A 22,364-nucleotide genomic window follows, 5' to 3' on the forward strand; every position below is an offset into this window, starting at 1 on the left:
CTCAGACCACATCTGAATTCCAGTCTCTCAATTTGTGAACCTGAAGAAGCAGAGTATGAGTGGATCATACTATATCTATCTATCAACTCTGCTATAGAAAGAACCAGATTCACTTGAAGACCAGTGACAAACATGCATGCTCTCTCTCTTACTTTTAATTTAGAATATTTTTGAGATATTATGAATATTTTATAAACTTTTATTTTATAAAATAAGTTAAATTTATTTATTTATTTTTATTATTACTTGTTTTAGAGAGAGGAAGTTTTGGGGGGGAGGGAGAGAGAGAGAAACATTGATTTTGTTGTTCCACCTATCCGTACATTCCTTGGTTGCTGCTTCTGTGTACCCAGGTGTAGATCAAACCGACAACCTTGGTGTATTGGGATGATGCTCTAATCAACTGAGCTACCCAGCCAAGGCTCTAAAATAAGTTTTAAAATTTATTATGTTGGCTTGTTCTATGTATTGAAATTATTTTATGCTTGGATGTTAAAATAAACTTATAAAGCATAGAATCTCACTAAATCTGGTGGCCATATTTTTTTGTGAAATTTGTATGTCTTTTCAAAGTTTACATAGAAAATAACAATTTGTAAGTGTATGTGTTATTACCTGGTCTAGGAAATTGTGTCCATTTTTGTATTCGAACTACTCTGTATATTAAATTTGATTTGGTATGCTTAAAAGAAAGAAAAGGCATTTATAAGTAGTATGCTTCTATTTTTGTAAAAACAAACTATCCTTTCTCCCCTCTTCATATATGTATCTATACCTGTGCATGTACGAATTTGGAGAAAGTTGTGGAGGCTACATGTCAGGGTGTTACCATAGATCACTTTCAGGGTGGGATGAAAAAGGAAATGGAGAATAAAGGGGAAAATTTTGCAAAAATTTTGTTTGTTTTAATAGTTAAAGTATAGACTATAAAATTATCTGTATTATTATAAATATGTAAACTTTTTTTAGAGATTATTTATTTTTAGAGAGAGGGTAAGGAAGGGAGAAAAAGAGGGAGAGAAACATCAATGTATGAGAGAAACATAGATTGGTTGCCTTTCACATGCCCCCAACTGGGGATCTGACTTGGAACCCAGGCATGCATACTAGTTGGGAATCAAACCTGCAACTCTTGGGTTTGCAGGCCAGCACTCAATCCACTAACTTAAAGACAGAAAAAAGAAAATATACACTAAATATTTTAAATCTGTGATTGATTTTAAAGGTAACATTTGTGCTGCCTTTGAAAGTGGAATGAGTTTCTTACTTACTAAAGAAAAATTAGATAAATGTAAAATTTGCAATTTCTATGGATATTTAGAAATTTTAAAAAAATATTAATTTTAGGGAAGGGAAGGGAGAAAGAGAAATATTGATTTGTTATTCCACTTAATTATGCGTTCATTTGTTGCTTCTTGTATGTGCCTTGATCAAAGATTGAACTAACAACCTTGGTCCATCTGGATAACACTCTAGCTGAACTATCTGGTCAGGTCCTAGAAGATATTTTTTTAACGTAAAAGGTCCTAAATTCCATATTTTATTGGGTATAAATAATTGTAAATGAATTCACACTACCATTTATATTCAATTCTGTTTAGATGTTTCTAACTTCTACACAGACACTCTGCTAGTTTTCCATAATGCCCTGATTTTATTTGTAAGCCATTTAGACACTTTACTGTATCTCAGGGAACCTTGGCAGTGCTGATACCATCTCAAGTATGTTGGTTACCTAATGAGGTAGAAGATATTTTTGAATGCTATATTAGGGAACCAACCACTCTTTTTAAAAATTTAATCTTTATTGTATTTCTTTTCCATTATCATTTAGTCCCCTACCAACCACTCTTTAATGAAGACTAACACTTCCTTTAAATACTCTGGTTATCTGAGTTTACTGTATATAATTATTTTAGCAAAGGGAAGAGAAAGGAAGACATTATAGCATAGTATTAGGTTGAACCATACAAAATTACTAATATTTGACCATTTGACCTATAAAAATGTGTTTTCGTATGGCTCAACCCAAAAATTAGGGCATGAGCTCCTCCCTCCCTCCCTTTCTTCCATTTTAGAGAGAGGGGAAAGGAGGGAGAAAGTGTGTGAGAGAAACATTGATGTGAGAGAGAATCGTAGATTGATTGCCACTTGTATGAGCCCCTGGTGGGGCCTGCACCTGCAACCCAGGCGTGTGCCCTCACTAGTAATCAAACCAGCAACCCTTTGCCCTGTGTGACATTGCCCAGCCAACTGAACCATACAGGTTAGGACAGGCATGGGCTTTTCAAAGTCAGATTATGGTACAATTTTTTGTTATTTAGCAATATTGGGATAGCAGCACCCCTGTGTACTTCCTTAAGTATATTTATTGATTTTGCTATTACAGTTGTCCCATTTTTTCCCCTTAATCCTCCTCCACTCTGGATCCCCTCTTGCTAGCATCCCCCATCTTAGTTCATGTCCATGGGTTGTACATATAAGTTCTTTGGCTTCTTCATTTCCTATACTATTCTTGACCTTAGATGGGAAGCCCTGTATATTTTGTGCTTACCAATTATGCTTCTTATTCCCTGTACCTTTTTCCCTCATTCTCCACCCACCTCCCATAACCCTCCATGCGATCTTCATTTCTGTGATTCTTTTCCTGTTCTAGTTGTTGGCTTAGTTTGTTTTTGTTTTTTGTTTTAGGTTTAGTTATTGACAGCTGTGAGTTTGTTGTCATTTTACTGTTCATAGTTTTGATCATCTTTTTTTTTTCTTAGATAAGTCCCTTTAACATTTCATATAATAAGGGCTTGTTGATGATGAACTCCTTAACTTTACCTTATCTGGGAAGCACTTTATCTGCCTTTCCATTCTAAATGATAGCTTTGCTAGATAGAGTAATCGAGGTTGTAGGTCCTAGCTTTTCATGATCTTAAATACTTCTTTCCAGCTCCTTTTTGACTAAGATTTCTTTAGAGAAATCAGCGATAGTCTTATGGGAATTCCTTTGTAGGTAACTGTGTTCTTTTCTCTTGCTGCTTTTAGGATTCTCTCATCTTTAATCTTGAGTAATATAATTATGATGTGTCTTGGTGTGTTTCCCCTTGGATCCAACTCCTTTGGGATTCTCTGAGCTGGACTTGCATGTCTAGTTCCTTCGCCAGATTGGGGAAGTTCTCCTTCACTATTTTTTTCAAATACGTTTTCAATTTCTTGCTCTTCCTCTTCTCCTTCTGGCACTCCTATGATTCTAATGTTGGAACATTAAGGTTGTCCCAGAGGTTCCTAAGCCTCTCCTCATTTTTTTTGAATTCTTGTTTCTTCATTCTGTTCTGGTTGAATATTTATTTCTTAACTGTTCCAAATTGTTGATTTGAGTCCTGGTTTCCTTCCCTTCACTGTTGGTTCCCCGAATATTTTTCTTTATTTCATTTTGAATAGCCTTCACTTCCTTTATTTTGCAGCCATACTCAAGCATTTCAGTGAGCACCCTGATTACCAGTGTTTTGAATTCTGCATCTGATAGGTTGGCTATCTCATTGTTGCTTAGTTCCTTTTCTGGAGTTCTGATCTGTTCTTTCATTTGGGCCATGTTTCTTCGTCTTGGTGTACCTGTTACATTGTAAGAGGTGGAGCCTTAGGCATTCACCAGGGAAGGGCAACTCACTTCACTGCATTGTGGCACAGTATGTGGGGGAGGGGTCTGAGAGGGAACAGTGCTTCTGATATGGCTCTCCCCCTGCTTCTATTCACTTCCTACAAGTGGATTGTGCCCTTTCAGGTGCCAATTCCCGGGTGGGTGGTTGGGCTTGTGTACGTTCTAGGATCCTGTGGGCCCCTCCAACAGAGTCTCCAGTGAGAGCAGGACTTTTTCCCGCTGCCACAACCCCCACAGGTTTTTACAGAGGTTTTGAGGCTTTGGTTTTCTGCGCTGGAACCCTGGGTTGTATGGTCTGTCTTGCTCCCCAGTTGTTCCTCCTGGCTTATCTGCAGGCAAATGTGGGATATCCCAGTCTGCCAGCCGCCTCCTTGCCCACTCTGGCTCCCCATCTCCACTCCTCCTACCAGTCTGGATGAATGTTTCTTTAACTCCTTGGTTGTTGGACTTCCGTATAATTCGATTTTCTGGCAGTTCTGGTTGTTTCTTGTTTTTAAGTTAGTTGTTATCTTTCTTTTGGTTGTGCGAGGAAACGAAGCGTATCTGTCTACACCTCCATCTTGGCTGGAAGCTCCCACATACCTTCTTATATTTAAGGAATAGTTAATATTTTAATTTAATTCTTACTGTTTTTCTGCCTTCTCAAGAGCTTGAACTAGCTGTCTTCTTGCCTTTGACCAAAGATAGTACCTGAGAAACATTTTCTATCCAACTATATAGACTACCTACTAATGTGAGCTCTTTGAGGTCAGGGATCTATCTCATGTGCTCATCTTTCTTTACATTTCCTAGTATGTTGTCTTATAAATCTAAATGTTATATATGTATACTCACATACAAATTTATAGGCAAAATTTTAAAAAAACCTTATGTTTCATAATTCCCTATCCGTATAGAATATAAAATATAGATTGGTACAGTGAAACCCCGTATCTGTTGTCCAGCTTTGACAATTAAACAGTGAATCAATATTTTGCCACTTTCTTGTCTCATCTTCCTTTTTCTTTCATTTTTTGTTGAAATAATCTTAGGCATTACATCATTTATAAATATTTCTATATGTATTTCTAAGGGGTAAGAATGAAAAAAAAAGTACAGCCACAATAGTGTTATAGCTAACAAAATTGAGGGTTGTTTAATCCAGTCTCTTCAGATTTCTCTGATTCTTTAAATATCTTTTTACATTTGGTTTGTTTAAATCACAGTCCAAATAAGATTTACCATTTCATTTGGCTTATATGTCTCTTAAGTTTCTCTCACCTTTAACCACCTCACTCCCTATCCTATACCTCCTGCACTTCTTCCCATGCTATTTGTTGAAAAAGTAGGTCATTTGTCTAGGAGAATTTTCCGCATTCTGGATTTGGTTGATTGAATTCTTGTGGTGTCAAATATATTCTATTACCCTTCTTATTTCCCACAAATTAGTGGTTAGATATATAGGGCAGTAGTTCTCAACTTTGGCTGAAACTTTAGTAGAATTACCTGGAGAGCTCTTACTTAAAAAACATCTTTTTTTGTAAAGTAGTTTTTTGTTTTTTTTTAAGAGAGACATCAGTGTGAGAGAGATACATCGATTGGTTGCTTCCCGTATACACCCTGACCATGGCTTGGAACCCGCAATCTAGGTATGTTCCTTGACTAGGAATCAAACCGACAATCTTTCAGTCCACAGGATAACACACCAACACACTGAGCCTACAGGCCAGGGCACCTAGAGAGCTTTTAAATATCCTGATTTTCAGGTCACATTTCAGATCAATTAAATCAGAATCCATGAGGTGGATTGTAGGCATCAAAAGTTAAGAAAAAGTTTTTTCCTAAGTGATTACAGTCTGTAGCCAAGGTTGAGGACTTGAATTGGTAGAGCTTGATGAGATTTAGGTTCAGTTTTTTTAGAAAGAAAAATTCATGAGTAGATTGATTATATAATTTATTTCCAGTCAGACAATTTTAAGAATGAAAGGGTGTTCTAGTTAATAATTACAGTGGGACAATAGCTATAAACTGTGACTGTCCTGGACAAATTAGGGTATATAGTTATCCTGTTAGAGGATACTGTGAATTTTTGTTGCATCATTCTAAGAGACATATAAAGGTTGTGGCACTTACAGTGATAATAAAATGATCAGTTTAGATTGTGTCAGCAGGATCCAAATATTACAGTTTCTCAACTTTTCACCCAGTGTATTTATCAGCCATTGATGATTATTGCCTACATTTGTTATTTCATTAGAAGAGTGATTTTTCTGTATATTCTCCTATATTTATTCACTGGAATTCTTCCATAAACAATTCCCTCATCAATTATTTGTTTACCCTGTAATATCATTTGTACAACAAAAGCAGAGTGGATGTTTAGTTTTCCCTATTATTTGCCCATTTTTAGAAGAATGAATTGATGGCTTAGCAAATCCCAAAGGTAATGTTTGGGAGGGGATATCATAATATAGTTATGGATTTTTAATGTATTTCTTATATTTAAATTTATTGTCAGTATTTTTTTGACATTTAAAATTGTCACATTTTGAGCTGCCATAATAAATCACTACAAACTTGGTGGCTCAAGACAACAGAAGTTTATTTGCTCACAGTTCTGGAGGTTAGAAGTCCAAAATTAAGATGTGGGGAGGGCTGTGCTGTTTCTGAAGGCTCAAAGGGAGAATCTTTTGTCTCTTCCAACTTTTGGTGGCCTCAGATGTCCCTTGATCTGTGGCAGCGTAACTCCAGTCTTTGCCTGAGTTCACATGGCCTTTTCTCTATCTGTATCTTTTCTGTTTCTTCTAAGGACAGTCTTCTTTGAATTTAGGGTCCATTCAAATCCAGGGTGATCTCATCTCAAGATCCTTATATTAATTACATCTAGAAAGAAAAAAAAGGTTTGTTTTTTATTAAAATTATTTTTTAAAAAATTTTACTACTTTTAGAGAGAGGGGAAGGGAGGAGGAAAGAGAGGGAGAGAGAAACGTTAGTGTATGAGAGATACATTGATCCGATTGCTTCTCACATACCCACTACTGGGGACCTGGCCTGCAAACCTGGCATGTGCCCTGACTGGAAATTGAACCAGCAACCTTTTGGTTCATAGGCCGGTGCTCAATCCACTGAGCCACACTAGCCAGGGCTAGAAAGAAGTTTATTCTGAAAAGGTCACATTCTAAGATTGTAGGTGGACATAGCCTTTGGGGGTCACAATTCAGCCTACAACAGGGTCTTTAAGGTTAGCACCTGAATCCTTTTTAAAAATTGTTATTATTTTAAACAATTACCTTACATTTTTTATGTGCAAACTATAAGACAAAATTTGACATTTTAACCATTTAAAGTGTATAATTCAATGGCATTAAGTACATTAACAATGTTGTATAACTATCACCACGCACTATCTATATAATCCCAAACAGAAACTCTGTACACATCAGGGAATAACTAACTCCTCATTGCCCTTCCCTCCAGCTCCTGCTGTGCTTTAATCTACTTTCTGCAATAATGAATTTGTCTATTCAAATATTTCATGTGAGTGGAATCGTATAATATTTTACCATTGGCATCTGGCTCTTTCACTTAGCATGTTTTCAAGATTTATCCATGTTGTAGCATGTTTTAGAACTTCATTGTTTTTTAATAGCTGAATAATAGTCTATTGTATGTATATACTACATTTTGTTTATTCATTCATCTGTTGTTGGACAGTTGGGTTGTTTCTACCTTCTTGCTTTTGTGAAAAAGTTCTATAAACTTCTATACAACTTGCTATTCGAGTCCCTTTGTTAGGTTCTTTTGGATATGTAACTGAAAGTGCATTTGATGGGTCATATGGGAGTTCTAAGTTTATCTTTTTGAGGAATCACCAAACTTCCACAGAGGCTGCACCAGTCTCCATTCCCACTGACAGTGCAGGAGGGTTCTGATTTCTCCACATCTCTCCAGCACTGTCCTTTTTTTTTCTTTCTTTCTTTCTATCTTTTTTTAAAAGATTTTATTTATTTTATTTTTAGAGGGAGGGGAGGGAGAAAGAGAGGGAGAGAAACATCAATGTGTGGTTGCCTCTCACACACCCCAGGCCCACAATCCAGGCATGTGTCCTGACCGGGAATCGAGCTGGTGACCCTTCAGTTCACAGGCTGACACTCAGTCCACTGAGCCACACCAGCCAAGGCATCTTTCTTTCTCTTTTTGATAGTAGCTATCCTAGTGGTTGTGAAAGTAGTATCTCTTGGTTTTGATTTATATTTTTTAATGACTAATAATAATGTTTCCTTACATGTATAGGCCATTTGCATATCATCCTTGGAGAAATGTTTATTTACATTCTTTGCGCTACCCTGGCTGGTGTGGCTCAATGGATTAAGCACTGGCCTGTGATGTGGACTGAGAGGTCATAGGTTCAATTTTGGGTCAGGGCACATGCCTGGTTTGTGGGCCAGATCCCCAGTTGGGGGAGTGTGAGAGGCAATCGATTGATGTTTCACAGAATGATGTTTCTTTCTCTGTGCCTCTCTCTGCCTACCTCTCTCTCTAAAAAATAAATGAAATCTTTAAAAAAATTAAAAGAAAACAAATTCTATGACCATTTTTATTTTTATTTATTTAAATCCTCACCCACTGATAGTTTATTGATTTTAGAGAAGAAAGGAAAGACAGAGAGAGAGAGACAGCGATGTGAGAGAAAACAGTTGATATATTGTCTTCCATATACATCTCAACCAGGGACATGGCCTGCAACCCATGCACATACCCTGACCGTCAGGGAATCAAACTGATGGTCTTGAAGGATGACACCCAGCCCAGTAAGCCACACCAGTCCCCTTGCCCATTTTTAAATTGCGTAGTTTGTTCGTCTTTCTGTTTTAGGAATTATTTATATATTCTGGATATTAAATTCTTACTAGATAACATAATTTGCAAATATTTTCTCCCATTCTCTGGGTTGTCTTTTTACTCTCCTGATAGTGCTCTTTGATCCCCAAGTTTTCAGTTTTGATGAAGTCCAATTTGTCTGTTTTCCTTTTGTAGCTTGTGCTTTTGTTGTCATATTTAAGAAACCATTGCCACATCTAGGATCAGTAGTTTTTCCAATATGTTTAGTTCTAAGAGTTTTATACTTTAGCTCTTAAATTGGGTCTTTAATCCATTTTAATTTTTGTTTATGGCATAACGTAATTGTATAATTTTGTTCTTTCGTATGTGGATACCCAGTGTTTTCAGCATTGTGTATTGAAGTCTTTTTCCCCCATTGAATGATTTTAGCACTCTTGTCAAAAATCAGTTGACCTTTGCATTAATCATCTTGAGCTTCAATAACAAAGTACTGTAAACTTAGTGATTTAAACCATAGAAATTTATTTCTCCCAGTTCTGAAGAATCACCTAATCCTAAATGACCTAAGAAACCACCAAGTCTAATAGATGCTTTTCAGATCTTTCATCCTTTCTTTCTTTCTCCCTTTCCATCTGTCTGTCTGTCTCTCCTTTAAGAGAGAGAGGAAGAGAAAAAGAAAAATGTGTTGTTCCACTTATTTATGTATTCGTTGGTTGATTTTTGTACACGCGCTGACCAGGGTTGGAACCCACAACCTTGGCATATTGGGAGCATGCTGTAACCAACTGAGCCACCTCAGCGAGGAAAGGACCTTTCTTATTTGATCTTAGATATCTGACTCTATTGCCCATTCCCTCCTTGAAACTTCTCCCTTTGTTTATAATATGGCATTCTCATGGTTCTTCTCTGGGATTGCTTCCTTTAGGTCATCTTGGACGCTTTGGCATGCTCAGTAAGTATTGTTCCCGAGGCCTATATTTTTCTTGGATTAATCTCTTCTGCAGTAGTAGTGCTTTATTTGTATTTTGATGTCTTACAAGTATTGCTAATTAAGTATGCCTAAAATGGAACTTTTTTTTTACTGAACCCTTTATCATCTGGCAGGTACTTGCCCTTCCAAATAATGCCCCATTCCTTCTCTACCTGTTTTTCTTTCTGTAGTCTGTCTTTTAATTATTATCTTTTAGTCACCCAAGCTAGAAACTTCTGAATGAGTCATCTTGCTTTTTCCCTTTCCCTTATTCAGTTTTAATTTTTAAGTCTTGTGCAGATTACTTCAGATACAATTTTGAAAACTTTAATTCTGCTGCCACCACCCTAGTTCTGGTACTCATTTTGCTTACTTTGTCTTCTTATTTTCATGCCTTAACAGTTCTTCTTTTCCCTTGCCCTTCTCTATTGTTTTGTCTATCCCATTCATTGTATACACTTGGAGACTGCTTTATATTTGAAAATGAGAAACTGTTCATCTACAAGATGACAGATTGGCTCCCTTAATAGTATTGCAGTAGTATTGCAACTCATAGAGAGCAGGCTGACAACTTGGGGCAGGCAAGGATGGGGTGTTGGGAGAGTGGAGGGATGGAGTAAAAAAGGTGGGAGGAAAGAGAAAGAACTCTTGGGAAGGGACAACAGTGGTGATTGCAAGGGGTACAGGGTGAGTGGAAGTGGAAGAGGGTATAGAAGGTATAAATGGTAATGGAAAAAACACAGTAAAATTAAAAAAAATCTTAGAACACCTTAATTCCATTTATTCCCCTCATGACTTCTATGAAATTGTTGACATGTTTTAATTTAAAGTTATTGTCATATAGTCAATTTAAAAATGTAAATTTAAAACAATTGCATAGAAGTCACAAGAGGAATAAGTGGAGTTAGATTGTTCTAAGATCTTCTGTTTTTTCAGTAGAAAAGTAAATACATTAATTACAAAAAAATACTATTGCAATTTCCCAAGATAAGGCACTGTTTGTATCCTTTTCCTGTGGCAAGAGGCATGTCGCCTCACAGACTCACTCTCCTAGAAATTTACTTTTCCTTCAGAGAGAGTTTCTTTCTGATTTTCTCTGCCACTCTTGTGTTAGCCTTGGTGGGGGTTCTACTTTGGCCCTGCAGACCAAATGTAGAGACAGACTCTTACCTTTGCTTAATGTCATCCAGAACAGTTGAGACTAGCCTGTGGCTTTTCAGTTCGCCGGCCTGTGCTCAATCCACTGAGCCTCAACAAGACTTTATTAAAAGTTTAGTAGGAAGGAATTATAAAATACATATAATTGGTTCTTACATGTGGTTGATCAAGGAGAAATGGGCAACATTAACCTGCTGAACCTTCAGCCTGTCTTCTAGTGAGCAGAGGACATCTTTTCTTCGGAACCAAGAAACAGGTTGAAAGCCAGGGGGAAAGAATTAATTTTTTGCTTTTTCTTCTAATGACCTATTATCCTGACCTATAGTTTGTTGTCTTTTGGCTGACTGGATATCAGTTCACTTCAGGAAATTATCTCCTTCCATCAGAGTTGTGTTATTTGTTACTCAGCCCCAGAAGAGCAAACAGACCAGCCTCAGTACAAGAGAGATTGTTTATTCAGCAAGTAATTTAGAATGTGTATCAGGCATGGTTTTAGGTGCTGGAGAAATAGTAATGAATAAGAAAGACAAAGGATTGTGTTAGTGGTGGGGGCAGGATAGAAAATAAACAAGAAACAGATAAAATAATTTCAGGCACTAAAGAAAATAATATAGCATGAGATAATGTAGTGATTGGAATGGGAAGAAACAATGTTAGATATTTCTCGGAGAAACCAGTATGTGGTTTTCAAATATGATTTATTTTGAAAATTCCTTTTGATTCTGTGTACAAGACAAACTTCAGGGAGCAAGATGGGAAACAGGGTCAGTTAAGAAGCTGTGAAATAATCATAGTTTGGATGGGTAAAGATGGTGAGAATTGATTGTGATATAGTTTAGAGGGGGAGTCCATAGACTTGTTGATAACTATAGGGAAATAAGAACACTGTTGACCCCTAGTTTTTCACTTTGAAAAGCTAGATAGTGCTTTAGCCTATGTGGCTTGGTTGGTTGGAGTGTTGTCCTGTAACTGAAAGGTTGCCAGTTTGATTTTCAGTCAGGTTACATACCCAGGGTGCAGTTAGATCCCCAGTGGTCCCACCACATCCAGGAGGCTACCAGTCAGTGCTTCTCTTTCGAATCGATGTTTCTCTGTCTTAACTCTCTTCCTTTCTCTCTCCCTGAAAAGAAATGAAAAAAAAAATGTCCTCAGGTGAGTATATAAAAAAACAAAACAAAACAAAACAATAACTAGATAGTTGGTGGCACCATAAATGGAGATGGAGATGAAGGAGCTATTATTTCCTGACTTTAGGTTACCCTCCTGATCTAATTTACTGATGGTTATGTAACAACTTTAGTGTAGTGTCTAAATCAGAGTTTCTTAGCCTTGGTACTATTGACATTTTGGACCAGATAAATTCTTTGTTGGGGATGGGGTAAGTTGTCTTGTGCATTGTGGATGTTTAGCAGCATATTTACCATCTGCCAACTACATGCCAGTAACACTGACTCCCTATTTGTGACAACTAAAACTTTATTCAGACATTACCAAATGATTCCCCATAGGAAGGGGGCTGGGGTAGGGGCAGAATTGCTCTGGATGAGTATCACTGGTGTAGGTACTCAATCATATATCCTAAAGGCTTGTTCAAAGTTTTGATAAATGCATATAGTTTGATAACTACCACTATAGTAAAGATAGAAAACAGTTCCATTGTTTCCCAAACTCCTTCATGTCCATTTATAGCTAGCCTTTCCCTGATCTCTTTTCTGTTCTATAATTTTGCCTTTTCAGGAAATCATATAAATGATATCTCAAAGTTTGCAGCCTTTTCAGATTTGCTTCTTTTACTTGGCATAATGTGTTTGAAATCATTCATGTTGTTTCATTTATTGGTGGCTAATATTCCATTTTATGGGTGTATCACTGTTTTTTTTGCCAGTGTAAAGACAATTGTATGGTTTCTAGTTTCTGGTGATTATGAATAAAGTCATTGTAAACATTTGCCTATAAGGTTTTTAAAAATCATATTTATTTTAGCAAGAACATACTACTTTTAACAATTTCTATTTTAAAAAGTATTTAAAGCAGAGTATACAAAAGAGAAAAAAAAGCTTTAATCCCCAAAAAAGAATTAAAAGGAAAAAGCTTACTATGCTGGGTATAATTTCTTTATGCATGTTTGTTCAAATTTAACTCTTATTGCAATGAGTTTGAGGCAGTTTACAAAAACATATATTTAAAAAGATGCCAACAAATAAGGACCGTGGTAAAGGAAATTACATATATAATCATTTTAATGTTGTGATTAATTAGAGAATATGATTAGTTAAGTATGCCCCATTATAAAAATGGAGCAAGCTACTGCTTCTGTGAAGAAACAGCATTTTATAGCACTGATTCTAAAAGTGTTTTCAAATTGAATCTTCAGTGGGAGACACTGAGTAATGTAATGAAGTGTCTTCAGTAACATTTTCTTTTTAACAGAAAAAAGCAGTCTGAATTCTTGCCTATAGGTTTTTGCATAAACATGTTTTCCTTCCCTTTGAGTGAGATTACTGGGTCATATACGTTTTCTTACATTTCATTTTGGGTGTTATGTATTCTGGATACAAATCCTTTATTAGATAAGTGTTTTGCAAATATTTTCTCATAGTCTGTGGCTCATCTTCATTTTCTTAAGAGTGTTTTTCAAACAGCAGAAATTGAGATTGAGGCTGATGAGTGTACCTTCATACACAGACACAAATTTAATTTTGTGGGAATCAGCAGATAGATAATATCAGAGGACCCAGGGGAAAACTCATTATGGTGTATCTGTTTTTAATTGGCAATATGCTTCAGAATCCCCCTTCCTACTCCTTACACACAAATGTCCAGTCCTTATCTATTTATACCTTCTGAAATAGACTGTGGGGGAGAAAGAAGGTGGAGGATTACAGAGAACCACTGTCAGTAGAATTTTGGCCCTGGTACTTACTAGTAACATGGTTTCTGTTTCCTTATGGATGAAGTGGAAGTGAAGACACTCTGTAGGTTTCAGTAGGTTAGTGCACATGAAGCCTAGTGTATATTAGGTGGAATTTCTAGAAACAAAGGGGGAGTAGGAGCCAAGGATAGTGTCATGGAAGCCTTGGAAGTCATTGCCAGGAAGTGGGAGTAAACATTACTATTTTCTTGCCTTATATTCTATGTGATACTTGAATTGTTTAAGAAGCAAATGTTTGTTCAGTTTATTTTTTCATTTAGCCATTTTGTTTTCCTGAAATTGACTGATGCTTTCAGAAGTTCTTGAATTCCAATATATCATTGTAACTTCCTTCTATGATCTTTATTTTTTATTTATTTATTTTTTAAAGATTTTATTTCTTTTTAGAGAGAGGGGAAGGGAGAAAGAAAGAGAGGGAAAGAAACATCAATGTGTGGTGGCCTCCCACATGTCTCCTACTGGGAACCTGGCTCACAACCCAGGCATGTGCCCTAACTGGGAATCAAACTGGCAACCCTTTGCTTCACAGTCTGGAGCTCAACCCACTGAGCCATACCAGCCAGGGCGATCTTTATATTTTCATAGAATTTATGTCAGTCCAAATGTTTCTCCAATGATAGTTATAGAAAATATGCATATTTACTGTCCTTTTTTTCCCCATGTTTGATGACTTAACATATATATTAGAGAAGTAGTTTCTTTAATACAATTTTACATATGGAACATAATTTGCTTTATTTCTTTAGTTGTTATTTGTTGGAAGAAAATAATACAGAAAGGTCTCAAAAGAGTTGAGTTAATTTTAGAGTTATCCTAAGAAGTTTTATTCAGAAAAAAAGCTGCTTGTTTATTGTGAGGACTATAACTCTGCATTTAAGAGGTTTCTCAGTTGATTACTACTTTTTTTTTAAAGATTTTATTTATTTTTTAGAGAGGGAAGGGAGGGAGAAAGAGAGAAACAATGTGCGGTTGCTGGGGGCCGTGGCCTGCAACCCAGGCATGTACCCTGACTAGGAATTGAACCTGTGACACTTTGGTTTGCAGCCCGAGCTCAATCCACTGAGCTATGCCAGCCAGGGCATGATTAATACTTTTAAAAAAATATTGATTGATTGATTGGAGAGTGAGGGGAAGAAGAGGGGGAAGAGAGAGAAAGAAAAGAAGAGAAAGAAAAAGAAACAGACAAACATTGATTTGGTTTTTCACTTATTTAAGCATTCATTGGTTGCTTCTTGAATGTTTCCTGCCTGGGGATCAAACCTGCAGTCTTGGTATATTGCCATGACACTCTAACCAACTGAGCTAGCGGGCAAGGTGCCAGTTGATTACTACTTAAAAAAAAAACCACACAAACCTTTGCTATAGAAATTTTAAAACAGATGTAGAATAAATAGTTTAACTAACATTCAGATAGTCATAATTTATCTTTTAGCCTCTTGTTTTATCTGTTCCACATTTCTTTCCCTTTAATATTTTAAAGCAAATTCTAGACATGTTTTATTTTACCTATCAATACTTACATAAAGTATGTCTAACAGATAACCTTTAAAAAAACCCATAATACCATTATCACACTGAACAAAATCAGCAGTAATTTATTAATATCATCCAATACTCTCTCTGTTTAACTTTCTTTTTTTTTTAAAGTGAAATGCAACCACTTATGTAGGTTTGCATGTTTTTTTTTTTTTAAAGATTTTATTTATTTTTAGAGAGGGAAGGGAGGGAGAAAGAGAGAGAGAGAGAGAAACATCAATGTGCAGTTGCTGGGGGCCATGGCCTGCAAGCTAGGCATGTGCCCTGACTGGGAATCGAACCTGTGATGCTTTGGTTTGCAGCCTGCACTCAATCCACTGAGCTATGCCAGCCCGGGCTAACTTTCTTATTTGTTTGAAAAAGCTAAAACAAGGTTTGTATGTTGTTACAACAAGGATCATGAGTTTCTGTGCTTCATTAGCCTCTTAATTAGTAAATCTTTCCTTTAAAAAAAAAGCCATTGAGTTTTAGAAGGTACTGGATGGTTTTTTGTGCAGTATTTTCCACATTCTGGGATTTGCTGATTATATTCTGGTGACATTAAACATGTTCCTCTATCCCTCACATTTCCTATAAACTGTTTGTTGGAAGTGTGATTAGATTCATGCTCAGTTTTGTTTTCTTTGGAAATAATTCTTCATATTCTTCTGTGTTCTTCCTGTGACACCAGTAGTGGAAGCACACCACTTTTTAGTGATGTTCGTTCCATTGAGGTGATGTCAGCCCAATCTGTAGATTGAAAGTTCCCGTTCAGCTTTTGACCTAATGGTTACCATTCATTGAGAATTAGTTCTTAATTCACTGTTTCATTAGGGGTTATAAAATGATGGTCACTTAATTCTTTTACTTCTCTGGTACCTATTCATTATGATTATTATATTTTATAGAGAAGAATTTTCCCTTATCAACTATTTGTTTTCCCTATTACCTTGAAATATGTTAATACAAAAAAGTAATTTTAAAGAATGAGTCAATGCCTTGGCAGCCTTCACAAATGTCTAATGAAGGTTTTTTTGGGGGGGCAGGGGAGGCAACAAATGAGAGGGGTATCATGATAAATCATTATAAAAGTAGATTTATAAATACTTATTTTGTGTCAGTTTATTGTACCATCTTTTTTTAAAAGATTTTATTTATTTATTTTTAGAGAGGGAAGAGAAAGAGAGAGAGAAACATTAATATGCGGTTGCTGGGGGCCGTGGCCTGCAACCCAGGCATGTACCCTAACTGGGAATTGAACCTGCGACACTTTGGTTCGCAGCCCGCACTCAATCCACTGAGCTATACCAGCCAGGGCTATTGTACCATCTTTGATGAGTAAGAACCTCTTTAAGTTAGCTCTTGAGTCATTTTGTTATGATTCCTGTAATCTTTGATAACTTAATTGCTTTCTGGTTCAAGATGAATCAGGCTCATGTATATATTCCCCGCTCCACACCTGAAATCAGGAGCCCTGGTTCCTTTTAGTGGGAAATGGTATTTAGAGACCATAACACTTGATCATTTTTTGAAGTTTTATGATTTTTTAAAAAGATTTATTTATTTTTAGAGATGGGAAGGAAGAGAGGGAGAGAAAAACATCAATGTGCGGTTGCCTCTCGAGCACCCCCTGCTGGGGACCTGGCCCGAAACCCAGGCATGTGCCCTGACTGAGAATTGAACCAGTGACCCTTTGGTTCATAGGCTGGAGCTCAATCCACTGAGCCACACCAACCAGAGCTAAAGTTATATGATCTTTAAATTTATATTTAGTAGTGTTCTTTGAAGTTTCTAGCCAGTGTAGGAATCTTTGTTCTAAAAATTTTACATGTTTATAATTGGACTCATTTGAAGACTGCTTGAAAAGGTCAAGTGACAAAGATTCTCAGATTGAATGTAGTCTTTACTTTGTGGGTTTTAAGAGAAATCTAAAATGAAAGGAAACTAGGCCTGGCTGGATAGCTCAGTTGGTTAGAGTATTGTCTGGATATGCTAAGGTTGTGGGTTCGATCCCTGGTCAGGGCACATACAAGAATCAACCAATAAAAGCATAAATAAGTGGAAAACAAATTGATGCTCTCTTTCTCTCTCTTCATCTCTCTAAAAATCAATCAGTAAAAAGCTAAAAAAAATGGAAGGAAACTAATAAAAATTAAAAATAAAAGTATGCATAAGCCAATGTAGGAAAAATTAAAATTTTAATATTAAAACAAAGTATTCATGGCAAAGTTTAACTGCCACAAATTTGACTTTGTTTGTGAAAATATAATTAACATAGAGGTTGTAACTGCTGTGAATCTTTATGTATCAAAAAATACCCCTTGCATTGAAGTATATAAATCAAAATCAGGGTGTCTACCCTTTTGGCATCTCTGGGCCACAGTGGAAGAAGAGTTGTCACACATGAAATACATTTAGGCTTGTAATCACAAAAAGATCTCATAATATTTTAAGTAAATTTACGATTTTGTGTTGGGCTGCTTTCTCAGCCATCCAGAGCTGTGTGTGACCTGTGAGCCACAGGTTGGACACCCCTGGAGGAACCAAAGTTTAATTGAGTTTGGTACAATTCTGGGGAAAATAATTACCTTTTTCTTACATTCTCATGGAATATGCACAGAAATTAATCATAATTTACACATCATTTTACAACCTTAAAATTTGGAGACTGCATTGTGTGACCATAATATAATAAAGCTGAATTGAGTAAATTGTCAATTAAAACAACCCAACCATTTGGAAATTTTAGAACTTCTAAGCAGCTGTTAGGTTAAAGAAGTTGAAACTAGCTTTAATTATAAACTCTTAGTAATATAACAGTGAGTTATATGTCATTTATACTTTGATTTAAGACAAAAAAAAAGAGCTCTGGCTGGTGTGGCTCAGTGGGCTGAGCATTGGCCCACAAAGATAAGGGTCATGGGTTCATTTCCTGGTCAGGGCACATGCCTGGGTTGCGGCGGGCTGGTCCCTCATTGGGGTGCATACAACTGATCAATGTTTCCCTCACACATTGATGTTTCTCTCCCTCTCTTTCTCTCTCCCCCTGCCATTCTCTCTAAAAATAAATAAATGAAATAAAAAAAAATAACAGCATGCCATGCATATCACAGCTTTGGATATATAGAGTTATACTCTAAAGAAAATATTTAGCATTTAATGCTTAGCATAAATTGAATATTCAACTTTATATGTTAGAACAGTGAAATAGTCCTGGGAAAACACAAGGAAAAAATTAATAATGTTGAAAATAATGTGTTAGAAGGCTGCATTAAGAAATAGAAAATCTGTAGACCGATAAAAATAAGAGCTGATTTGTGTGTGTGCGTGTGTGTGTGTGTGTGTATGTATGAAGAGACCAATAAAGTTAGTAAGTTTCTGACAAGTCTAATTGAGGAAAAAGAAAAAGAAAACAAAATGATACTAAGGAGAAGAAAAAGCTATAACCATAAATAGATTGGGATAAGGTATTGAACTACTATATGTATAATTAACTCAGTGCTGATAGAGATACACATTAGATGAAATGGAACATTTTCTAAAATAAGTTAGAAAAATGATTCAAGAAGGAAAAATCCCGAATAGGCCAATAACTGTTTAAGAAATGGTAAATAATGTCAATGAACAACCCTTCAAGTTTCTAATCTTTCTTTGAAACCTTTGAGGAAAAATTTACTTTCATGTTTTAAAAAATATTTGTCAAAACAGAAAAATTCTTACATGAAGATGCCAAAAAAGACCTTGGTATGTTTAGTATTCATTTCTGATAAAGTCCTGTTGTATAAAACTAAGAATGGAGGGTTATTTCCTTCATATTTGTTAGAATCCAGCAACCATCCCTGGAAATTTTGGAGGGATGCTTGCTATTACCATAATTATTATTACAGTTCTGTAAGTTTTAGGCAGTATAGTTAGACGAGAAAAGGAAATAAGAAGTGTAAAGTTGGGGAACAGTATTATTATTTTTAATGACACAGTTATTTAGCTGTAAATCTTATCCATATCAATAGAAAATATTTTATGGCTAAGAAGTAAAAAGGCAAAAATGAAAACAAATCAGAGGAAAAGAAGAAAATATATTAGGATTATAACGGAATAGTAAAATGCCTAGTTACAAAATAAAAATATTTTTTTAAAAATTTCACAAAACCCAGTAACATGACTATGAGTAGTTGGAAAACATGTTTTTAAAAGAGTGATTCACAAAGTAATAAAAAATTAAAATTCCTTGGGATAGTCCTAATAAGACATATGTGAGACTTAAAATGATGACTTTACCTAAGGACATGCTAATAAAGTAACTATAATCACAACAACTAATTTTTATTGAGCTTTGTTTTAGGCATATGTCTTAACTCATTAATCCCCAAAAGGACCCTGTAATATAGTGTTAATCCTGAGGGTAATAGGAAAAGTGCCTTATCAAGGTTATTTAGCTGGCTAGAATGAGGAAGAATGGGATGGGATCCCATTCAGGCTGTAAAGGAGAAACTATAACCCCTGAGCTTTGATGGTTCTTGAAAAGAATAGACTGATATCCATGTACCTAGATGGGAGAACAAAAAAATATGTCCTATTAAAATATTATTTCAGTCAGTATTGCAGTGGAGTTTTTTTTTTTTCTTTCATTTTGATGGTGAAGAAGGTAGAATTTGAGAAAACAGTGATCAAGTCCACTAGGAATTATAAATATGTGAAAGATAGCCCAAACAGTTTTAAATTAGAAGGATAATGGGGGAGTGCAGGAGTAGGGAAATGGGCAGGTACCTTGTTCTACAGAATCTCAAATATAACACCAATACAGGAATACTCAAATCATTACAAGAAACCAATTAATGTCTTTATATAAGAATATAGTTATTAATTATTCATTAAGTGATGTTTGGACAGTTTATTAATTATTTGGGCAAAAATAAAGTTAGATTGTTTTCTTACTCCAGATGCCAAAACAAATTCTAGGAGGATGGGATATAAATTTAAGAAAATGAAACTAGAATGTGGGAGGTAGGGGTGGATGTAGGCAGGGGAGAGTAATGAGGGGGAAATGGGGACAACTATAATTGAACAACAATTTAAAAAAAGAAATTGAAACTTAAAGTATCCTAAGAAGATGTAGGTAACTATTAACATCCTGATATGAGGAATGCCTGTCTAAGCACATACCAGAAAAACAAACAAAAAAAATTAAAAAGTTTGATGGATTAGATTTGACTATATTGAAATACACTGTCACACTTTTAAAGATTTTATTTAGTTTTAGGGAGGAGGGAAGGGAGGGAGAAACAGAAGGAGAGAAACATTGATTGGCTGTTTCTCATATGTGCCCCACAGCTGGAGACTGAACCCATAACCCAGGCCTGTGCTCAGACCAAGAATCAAACTGGCAACTGTTTGCTTTGCAGGATGACACCCAACAAACTGAGCCATATTGGTCAGGGCAGTTATCACATTTTTAAAAAGGAAAAGCTGTTTCAAATACCCGACAAATGGAAGTGATTGTTTTTAGAAGAATGGGGTACTGTGCAGATAAAAGCAGATAACCACTTTAGGAGCCATCTTAGAATTCCTTAGTGCTCCACATCCAATCACCATTCGCATTTTCATTCAAATGTTTGAGTGTCTGTATGAGGAACCATTGGTACTGAGGATACAGTAATGAATAGTAAATTGGAGAAAATCTTAACTCTCAACAGAGTTTACATTCTAGTGATGGGAGAGGTAAATGCTGATTAAATAATGTAGAGGATATGAAATGGAACATTTCTGTAGACAAAGCGGAAAAAGGAGATGTAATATGTTGTGGTGGAATGGGAATGCAACTTTAAATAATGACATTTAAGCAAAAATCTGAAGGAGACGAGAAAGCAAGCTATGTCGGCATCTAAGAGGAAGAACATTCAGGTAGAGGGAACAATGGCAGGGAATGTGAGGTAGCAGAGTGCTGTGCATGTTTTGTGAACAGCAAAGATCTGGTAGCTGAAGGTGAGTGAGCAAGAAAGTGGTGAGTAGTAGTAGAAGAGCTAAGGGAGATAACTGTCTAGATCCTATGGGGGCATTTAAGTCAAGATAATTCTTTGTTGTGTCTGTTGTGTACCTTGTTGACCTCTACCCTGGCCTCTGTCTGCTAGTTCTCAATAGAACTCCCTAGTTATGGTAACCCAAAATGCCTCTAAACATTGCAAAATTTTCTAGATTTGGGGAGCAAAGGTGCAACTTGGCTCCCCAAATCTAGAAAATGATAGAGAAGCTCTGCTCTTCCAAATAACTGTCAGTCCCTTTGAGGAAGGCTTGGAGGAAGATTTATGTGAAGATTTAGGTGTTCCTTGTAACGGTGAGGAGTCTTTCAGGACAACCCAGCCTCTCCTCAGTCAAGAGGCTATGGGTCTGCGAATTGACTAGGTCTGGATACTGAGCAAATGCATGTGACTTCCACTGTGATGACTTGAGTTGGTTTTGGCCACCAGATATAGGCATTTATATGTTACACAGATTAAGCTGCTCATCTCTTTCATTCGTAGGAACATCATGATCAGTTAGCCACGGCCAAAGATCCCTGTGGGGCCAAAGCATTCTGATTACCCATATGTCTCTGCTGCCCTCATCTTTGGGGTTAACTCCTGTCACTTGACCTCTGCTACTTTGGGATCCTATCATCCTTGGTGAAATCAGAGAGACCATCTTAGTGGTGACATTCCCTGTCGTCATAGCTGGTGTACAGAAGAGAACAGCCCCACAGCTTTTCAAGTATGCAGAGTTTCCCTGACTAATATAGTGTCTCCTGGGCTTTCTCAGGGAGTGTAGTTGGTGTACAGGTTGCAAAGGATAAATCCACTCCAATATTCCTGTCTCCCTAAACCTTTGAATTTTCCTCATAATGCCAGTGGAACTCTAGTGTCTCAGTTTTATCAAACCTTATTAAATGTTCATTGTGTATTTTTTTTAATCCTCACCCAAGGACATGCTTATTGATTTTAGAGAGGGGGGAAGGAAGGAGAGAGAGAGGGAAAGAAACATCAGTGTGAGAGAGAAACATGAATTGGTTGTCTCCCATACATCCAGAGTGGGGACCAAACTCCGCAACCCAGGCATGTGCCCCAACCAGGAATTGAACCCGTGACCTTTCGGTTTATGGGGTGATGCTCCAAACAGCTGAGTTACATTGGCCAGGGCTGTTCATTCAGCTTTGATTTGTGTTTCCCTAATGATTACCAGCTATTGTTGAGTGTAAGTTTCAATCAATAAACAAGCCATTAGAGCTTTTTTCAACGGCACAAGCTAACACATTAAATTCAGAATCTGTAGTAAGCTCACCTATATCAGTG

At 36.4% G+C, this 22,364-nt stretch overlaps 1 protein-coding gene across 10 annotated transcripts in view; it reads left to right on the top strand.

The window, feature by feature from the left end:
* ZMYM4 (zinc finger MYM-type containing 4) overlaps positions 1-22,364 on the top strand; it is a 142,232-nt gene that overhangs the window by 4,655 nt on the left and 115,213 nt on the right. For 4 of the 10 annotated variants that reach the window (XM_045858573.1, XM_045858571.1, XM_045858576.1 and 1 more), the window contains one exon: positions 5,194-5,274. The exons of 5 other annotated variants lie outside the window; for them this stretch is intronic. The gene's annotated coding sequence lies outside the window, so the exon portion shown is untranslated. Of the gene's footprint in view, positions 1-5,193; positions 5,275-9,392; positions 9,420-22,364 lie in introns of all 10 variants that reach the window. One more of the 10 variants, XM_045858572.1, reaches the window with a different exon arrangement.

This window comes from Phyllostomus hastatus, unplaced genomic scaffold, assembly GCF_019186645.2.
Source record: "Phyllostomus hastatus isolate PE091 unplaced genomic scaffold, TTU_PhHast_1.1 phas_scaffold_182, whole genome shotgun sequence".
In the NCBI taxonomy this organism is placed as follows: Eukaryota; Metazoa; Chordata; class Mammalia; order Chiroptera; family Phyllostomidae; genus Phyllostomus; species Phyllostomus hastatus.